Genomic DNA, 8332 nt, shown 5'->3' on the forward strand with positions numbered 1-8332 from the left:
GTATATCGAGAAATGTAAAATGTTAAGGTGTAAAAAGGTGTAAAAATGGAATGTTAAGGAAGTCGAGCTGTAACCCGAAAGGGAAAAATAAAGGCTATATTATTATAGTAATATGCACTTCTTTAGATGACGAAAATTATTTTTTTATTGACCCCGCACGCACTTCGTAATGTCGAAACTCTGTTCATACAATCAAAAACTGACACATGGTTTGTACATATATATATGTATAACGGTCGAATTTATGATTGCTGTTACCAGCTGTGCTGCGCCGTGTGCTACGTTCTGAAGTTGACGTCAGATTTCCAATCATCAACAACTAATTTCAACAACCAATCACAACGTCTAAAAATGGATGTCGTCAGATCCAACGAATCAGAAACTCGAGAGCATCAAAGTGCCTTTGATGGTGTTTATAAATACAGACGCATGAATTCTTGAATGTGTTGGTAACTTTTGCATAATCTTGAGCCCGTGCAAAGTTTTTTCTCAGCAATTATAACACCGATCATGCTGATTTAGGGCGGAATCGAAAGAGAATTACTCAATTGGCTTAAACTTCAATTTTCAAGTTGCTAAATGGCTCCTGAGCTTCGTAATTCAATAAAATCACATGCCAGTTTTACCCCCACCACGGCGAATCGTTTTATTCAGAGAAAGTATAGTCTCGGCGAGAGTCTCGGGCCAGCAGACGACAGGGCTGTCAATGTACTTGTCCCGAGACTCTACCGAGTCTCTTGATTATAGAATTTCGCAAACGTTGACGATTTTCTTGATCAACCAGCCGTGCGTTTGATAGTGTCTACACTTACACCCTTTGTTAATGCCTTAGAAATGACGGCATGTTTGGTGCTGTAAGCCGTAAACGCATTCGTATTTATTCCTGCTTTTTTAAAAAATGACTTTACCCAATGTCCCAGAGTTTGGGCACTTACTGGTTTATGAGGCTTCGCTATAGAGATGAAAACAGCTTTCTGTTCTCCTCGTAAACACTTTGTCTTATCCACGTATTGCAAAAATGTTTTTGCAACACATAGATTTTCATTTTCTTTGAAGAAAGGTAGTATCAGGTTTGGTTGATTGGCTCCAAGTCTCGATGTCTTTATTTGTTCCGAAATTCTTATTTTGATTCCAGCTTGAGTTTGATTAATATTATCTATGTAGATTAATGACATCGTCTGTAACCGATGAGCTGTGGTAAGTAACATTAGCGTGATTGTTTTTTCTAACAGAATCCGAAGATCAATCTTATCTTGATCTAATATTTTATCTATGTATTGGAGAACAACATCAACATCCCACGTGGTATGATATTTAGGATGAGTCGGTCGACTTTTGTATACTCCTCGCATAAATCTCAACATCAGCTTTTCACTACCGACATCTGTAGAGGCAATTAGACCTATTTGCTGCTCTATCTGAATTTAGTGTTCCATACTTGGCACCATTATTATAACGTTTTGTGAGAAATTCGATGATTTTGAACTCATCTACGTTATATATATCGTAATTTTGTTCTTTGGTGAATTTCCACCATTGTCGTAAGGACGACTCGTATTGCTTTTGCGTAGATTGGGCGATAGAATTAATCATTATATTTATCGTCTCTTGTGAAAATCCTTTATTCAAAAAAGTCTGCCTGATAATTGTCCTGCCACCAGGGAAAGTGTCTACGTCAATGGATGTATTAGAGTCCTGCAAAGAGACATTAATAGTCTTTTATGTGGTTGAAAAATAATTGGTGTTCCCCTGAGCAAGGACTGAAACATGGGAAACCAAGACTGTGTTGGCCAATTTGGCACTACAACAACACCATCTGCTTTGTCTGTAATGATCTTCTTTAAAGTCCGTAAAATCAAAGCAAATGAGGGAACGGCATAAAAATTTTCATTTTTCCATGACAAGGTAAAAGCATCTACCTTATACACTTCAGGATTTGGAAATCTTGAGCAATATTTATTAACTTTTTTATTTAAATTTGATGCAAAAAGATCAATCGTTATCGGGCCAAATTGTTTTGATATTTTATTAAAGGCTTCCTGTGATAATTTCCATTCAGTGTCCATGTTCGTAATTCGCGAGGCAATGTCCGCGTAAACGTTTTCTTTGGAAGAAATGTACGATGAAAATACCCAAATCTTTCGCTCTTCTAGCCATAACCAAATTTCTCGAGCCAACTGATTTAATATTGGATACTGAACTCCCCCTGCTTTATTTATATACGCAATCGCCGTTGTATTGTCCACTCTGAGCAAAATTTCACAATTTTGTAGAGATGCTGTAAAACTTTTCAGAGCAAAAAATGCTGCTAGCAACTCAAGATAATTAATATGGTATCTCCTCTGAGCGTCATTCCACCATCCATTAATAGATTGACCTTGACAATGTGCCCCCCATCCTGTTAAGGAAGCGTCTGAAGATATTTCAAGTGCGTATTTTCCTGTTCTTATAGGGTTTTTTCCTATTTTGCTATTCAGTCTCCACCATGTGATATCTTTTTCCAATTTATTTTTTATCATCATTTTTCCATCATAATCTCCATCGTTGGTAATCAATGCCAACCATTTTTGCCTTTCTAATAATTTACAATGCACATGGCCATAGGCTACAACTGGAGCATCCAAAAAACACCCAAAAAAGTGGCAAAATCACGAATTTTACAGGATTGCCCAATTTTCATATTATCAATTAAGTGATCTATTTGTTTTTTCTTCTTATCTGTGAGTTCAATATTGTATTCTACAGAATTAATCACAAATCCCAAGAATTTGCATCTCTGAGATGGAATCAAATTACTTTTTTCATTATTTATGACGAACCCTAACGTTTCTAAAAAATATTTGGACTCCAATGTGATATTTTTGCAACGTTCAAAGTTTTTTGCCATAAAAAGTATGTCATCTAGATAAATCGTCGTCACAATCCCTTTAGTCCTCAATACATTCATGACTGGCTTCATTATTTTAGTAAAAATGTAAGGACTGGTACACAAACCAAAAGGCAGACATGTAAATTGATATATATTGCATTTGAAAATAAATCTCAAATATTTCCTACAATTTTTGTGTACAGGAACTAGAAAATATGCATCTTTGAGATCGATGGAAGCCATAAATGATTTGTAACAACGATTTTCCCGTGAAGGTACGATCGAGTCCCTTCTCGGCTCACCCGCTTCTTCCCGTGCGACTCTCCGGCTTCGAGAATGAACTGGGCGCCAGGTACAAAGTACCGTCGAATTAATCGACTTGATTTTTGTTCATTCTCGGGATGTTATCACAGCGCAAAATTATCGATTAGAGTGCACGAGGGAAACGAATGACCGAGGACGATCCGACTACTCAGCTCATCTGAGATACAAAAGGTAGAGGGGGGAATCCTTGGGGAAAAATAGCAATTCGCAATGCAAACCAAAAAAATGTAGCCGACACAAAACAGAAGATTCAGAGAAAGTTTTACAATTTATTCAAAAGTTCGTCAATTAAACAGAATTACAGAAAAAGATAAACGAGCGCGATAGGTGATTCTATACAAGAAGAAAGTATGAAAGGAAATTAAATTTATTAGTCGCTAATTCGCAGGGCCGATACGGATCGAACGGTGCCACGGTATTCCGGGCGCGACTTGCCCGAATTCGTCAGGTAATCACGGTAATAAGTAGCTGTGTCGCGAGATCGCGGGTGTCGTAGGTAATCGACGACCGATGAACTGGCATTGCAGGTAAAAGGTAATCAGCGATCTGACGAGCAGATGCCTTAGGTAAAAGGTACTAGGTAACCAACGCCAGAACAAACGGTGTCTTAGGTAAAAGGTAACAGGTAATCGACACCAGGTAATTCCCTAACCGAAGCCTCACTCGCGAGAGACTCGGAGTTACGCGGCGAAAGGTAAACAAAGGTAATATAAACGAATTTCGCTTAGGCGCCATGTAACATCGAGATTCCGAACGATAGGTAAAACAATACGAGCGTAGTGATAGTAGAAATTAAATTATTGAACGGAGGGAGATAACATCGAAGTAATATTTGACCGAATAACACAAGTAATTAAAGAATGAGACCTGATTATAGTGCGCAATCAGGTAACAGAAAATGAGGTAAGCGTCACACGAAATAGCGAAAGAAAAATAAAGACTAAAGTAAAAGGAACGGCTGAAAAATACGCGATACAAAAGATAGAAGAGAATGCCGTATAAACGATACGCGACAAGGTGAGCGAGAAGAACGGAACGAAAACATCGCGAGAGCGAACGTGCTCGCTAGAGCCTCAGCGCGTGCGGTGAGAGAGAGAGAGCGACATACTTTACGGCGTGGAACATTCCAGCGCCTACTACGCAAAATTAACGAAAACTCTAACTCGACATTCGTAATAATTTGACCAAATAATACATTATGAAAGAGACCAAATTAATAGCGAGCTCAATAATCAAGCCGAGCCACGCAAAACTGAACTGTAAAAGACTAGGAACACGGGGAGTATCGGCCGCAATCTCGCTCGATATTCTTACCACGTGTTTCACTAAATCGTCACATAAACTCTACTAAAGCAAAAACCGGAACTGTATTCCGAAACAAAAGAAGGAAAAGGCTCGACTCGATTAAAGAATTCAATGGAGAAATAGAACTGGACTTACCGAGGAACGCACTCGTCGCACAAAGGAGAAGATCGGGGCAGTTCGGCCGCAGACTCGCCAGTACGATGCTCAGACCTCGACTAATTGTCTGTAGTGCGTACGAGTGGTCCTCGAGATTCGGCGCTCTCCCCACCACTAGGCCCCTGTACGGCAGCGCTCACACGCTAGGTGCGAACTAGAGCTCGGGCTCTTGGCTCGCGCTTTCGCGGGATGTTTGAACATGGAGCATGTAAGGAGAGCAATCTCCATTACGCCTTTTTACACGATCTTACAAATAATTACCCTTCTGCCGCTCTCACCTCCCTCGCTCACTCGTAACATCCCTCTCGACTAGATGGCCGTGATCCGGGTGTCTTTCCTCTTGGGGATCCGGCGGGCAACTCCGAAGGACAAGGGGAGGCCTCCCTCACGACTCCGGTCGACTCGAAGCCATGGTGGGCCCACAAGATAAACCACCAGGCAAAACAGCACCTCGCCCCCGGAAAACTCCCCCAGACCCCACCTGACGAGGCGCCGGTTCACACGGACTGTGACACCCGAATCCACGGTATAGCGGGCGGTGCAACTCTAGGCTGCTACGGCGGGAAAGACACGGGCGGCGTTCAAAGTATGGCCTATGCCAGCGTGCTCTTTCAACCGCCCGCTGGTCGAGAGTGTTTTTCGATGCTCGTAGACGGTGTGAGAGGAATGATTCTCATGAGCGAGTTCGGCTCGAACAGCAAATTGGAATCGCTAAAATAATGGTTGCGGGGCCAAATAGCGGTGGCGGCAACACCAGATCTCCACAAAACTGTACCAGACTAACAAAATTGAACGTCATTAAAGCTCAAAATAATTAAACTAATATTCTCTCTACTCACTGCACTCGCAGGCAAATAGGTAACGAAAGTAAATATCGACGGAAGGTAATATACGCGAGTTCTAAACTAAAACCTAAAAATTACGTGACGCTGAGTCTCGTTCCGAACATCGACCGACGAGTCGAGGGGCGTCAAAAATGGGCCGTAAACCCGGTCCACTGGTCAACACGATTCGTACGAGTGGCGGGGCAAAAATGTCACGTCACAGATTTTAGAGTCAGTAAATTCTTTGCTGTTCTAATATCCTCCATTTTAAAATGAGGGGGATCTATGAATTTGTTTAAACCTTTAAGATTCAAAATGAACCGGTAACTACCATTTGGTTTTAAAACCAAAAAATATGTCGATATAAATTGACCTCTACAGCTTTCACATTTTTCTATTGCATTCTTATCGAGTAGATTCTGAATTTCAATCTCAATCGCCCTTGCTTCTTTATTCGACTACCTTTTTTGTTCAGGAATATGACTTTGATATGGAATCTCATTAAAAGGAATAAAATATCCCTCTATGGCATTTAAAATGACATTATCTGAAGTTATTTTTGTCCATTTGTGGATAAATTTAGAAAGTCTGCCTGCTATTGATCGTACCGAATTTATTTCCTCGATCGATCCCTCGCATGTCGAGTTTTGTCGCGATTCGATGTTTGATTCGAACGATATTGAGTCCTCGGTTTGAAGTGGAAGAATTGTTTCTTCTGGTGAGATGTGCCCGCCTGTTTGTTGACAGACGGGCTTTTCCAGTTTCCCTGATATTGACGTTGGAAACGCTTCTTCGTATTTTTTTCCGGTGCTTTCAGATTTTGACATGCATTTTCAATAGTTTTGGCCTCTTTTATCTGATCAGCAAGCTTTTCTCCATATAACCATTCGCTGGAATGCAGTGACTCCACAAATGCTTCACATTTTTATTCATTATAGGTGTAATGAACGACTTTCTTGCCAAGGATTCTTGGTAAAATACATCTGATAATAGTTTTCCCGTATCAGACAAATATTCTAATAACTTAATTTGATCAATTCCCTCTTCTTTTTCCTCGAGTAAGAGAGACATAGCCGCACCGATAGATATAACAGCTGTTCCAATGCATTGCTGAGTACTAACAAAATGTTGGTCACGTTTTCTAACAATCTCAGACATTTCTACTGCGATTTCGAGATTGATTTTTGGAGGTTCGGTATACAACTCTCCCTTACGTGGATACTTTTTTAATATATTTTTTCTAACCTCTTCCGACAGGCCCTCTTGCAACCAAATCTTCCAGCGATTTTTTACCTCGACATGAAGGTGGTGCGAGTCGTCTGATTGCTCATTAGGATCTTCTCCCAAAAGTTGAAGAATTTCTGTGTCTAAAACAGATTCCTTGAGAACACTTCGTTCCTCTTCTTTTCCAACTATTGATTGTTCGCTATTTGCGCAATCTGAGGAGTCATCTAATTTTTTGGTATTATTTGCCTCATTTTCCTCGTTACCATGATCGTCTGAGAAAAAATATCATACTTACATTAAGAGAATTCTCTAACTGCTTTCGACTCCCCTTTTTTGGGTGCACGATTCGTGTGGAATACGTGCCGTGTTTTTTCATGTGGAAGAAAACACGTAATTTTGAAAGTTGATACCAGTGACATTTACCTGCAACTGCATCGTTATCACTTTGGATTGATGCAACCTCGTCAATAGCTTTTTGCTTGACAAAGTGACTGAGAAGGGTTGTCAGATTATCCAACTGATTCTGCATTTTTTGCATTTTCTCCATGGTTTCTTCTTCTCTTCTTTTCTTATCTCTTGAAGGAGATCTCGAGCGTTTACGTTTTTTCTCCTTACCCACACTTAATAAACAAAAATTATTTGATGAATTTTTTCTCCGTGCGTGTGGATCGTTGAGCACAAGGAATAACAATGACAAACGATGAACGGTATGTTGCGGAGAGGCCTTCAGATAGAAGAGGCGCGAATGTCAAATTTTTTATACTCTAAATGTTGTGGATTTGAAGCATAGCTAACACTACTACATGTAATCATCGAGAACGAGACGTCGTAGTATAATTGAAGTATGCGGTGGGCCGGCCGAAATAATTTTATTTCGAGCTGTCCTTTCGGCTAGCTTCATCGTTTGGCATAATAGAAAGAAAAATGCTTGTAGAACCCGAAAAAAAATATCGATTTTTTTCGAAACACCCTAATACACAGAATGGTTGCATTTTGTTAAATTTTATTTGGTAAATTATTTATTATTATACCGATGTTTGTGTATAACACTTGTGAAAATAAAATAGTGAAAAATCTTGAAAACATAATCTCAATTGTGTTATTGTGCTGATAGTATCACCAATCTTTTGACGATGGCATGCACAATTTTTTTCGATGTCATTACTCGTGCTTTCCCATCGACACTCTGGCCAAGCAAGATCGCGACCCCTTTTGTGTTGGATTTAATGAAAGCATCAATTTTTAATGAAAGTTGGATTAATGAAAGATTTTTTATATTCGTAAAACTTATTCCAACTTTCACCATTTTTGTTAGCATACTTGCACTAACACCTTCCAATTTAGAACTTTCACCATGCTCATCTTTTTCTGCTAATAAAACGTTCAACGATGATTTTTTCAGTTTGCATTCTGCTCTCACATACAAATATTATTTATAGTGACAGCACTTTTGAAAAGATCGTTAGCAGCAATATCAATTAGCGGGTGGTATATTAAACTTTCTAAAACTTTGATATTAATCAATGCATTGGGCATTTCTTTTGTGAAATCAGCATTTATATATTTTTCAGCCAATGCAGTCAGTTTGAAGCTTTCTTCAGCTGCGTTTCGGTCTACCAAGCATCTT

This window comes from Venturia canescens, chromosome 2 (assembly GCF_019457755.1).
Source record: "Venturia canescens isolate UGA chromosome 2, ASM1945775v1, whole genome shotgun sequence".
In the NCBI taxonomy this organism is placed as follows: Eukaryota; Metazoa; Arthropoda; class Insecta; order Hymenoptera; family Ichneumonidae; genus Venturia; species Venturia canescens.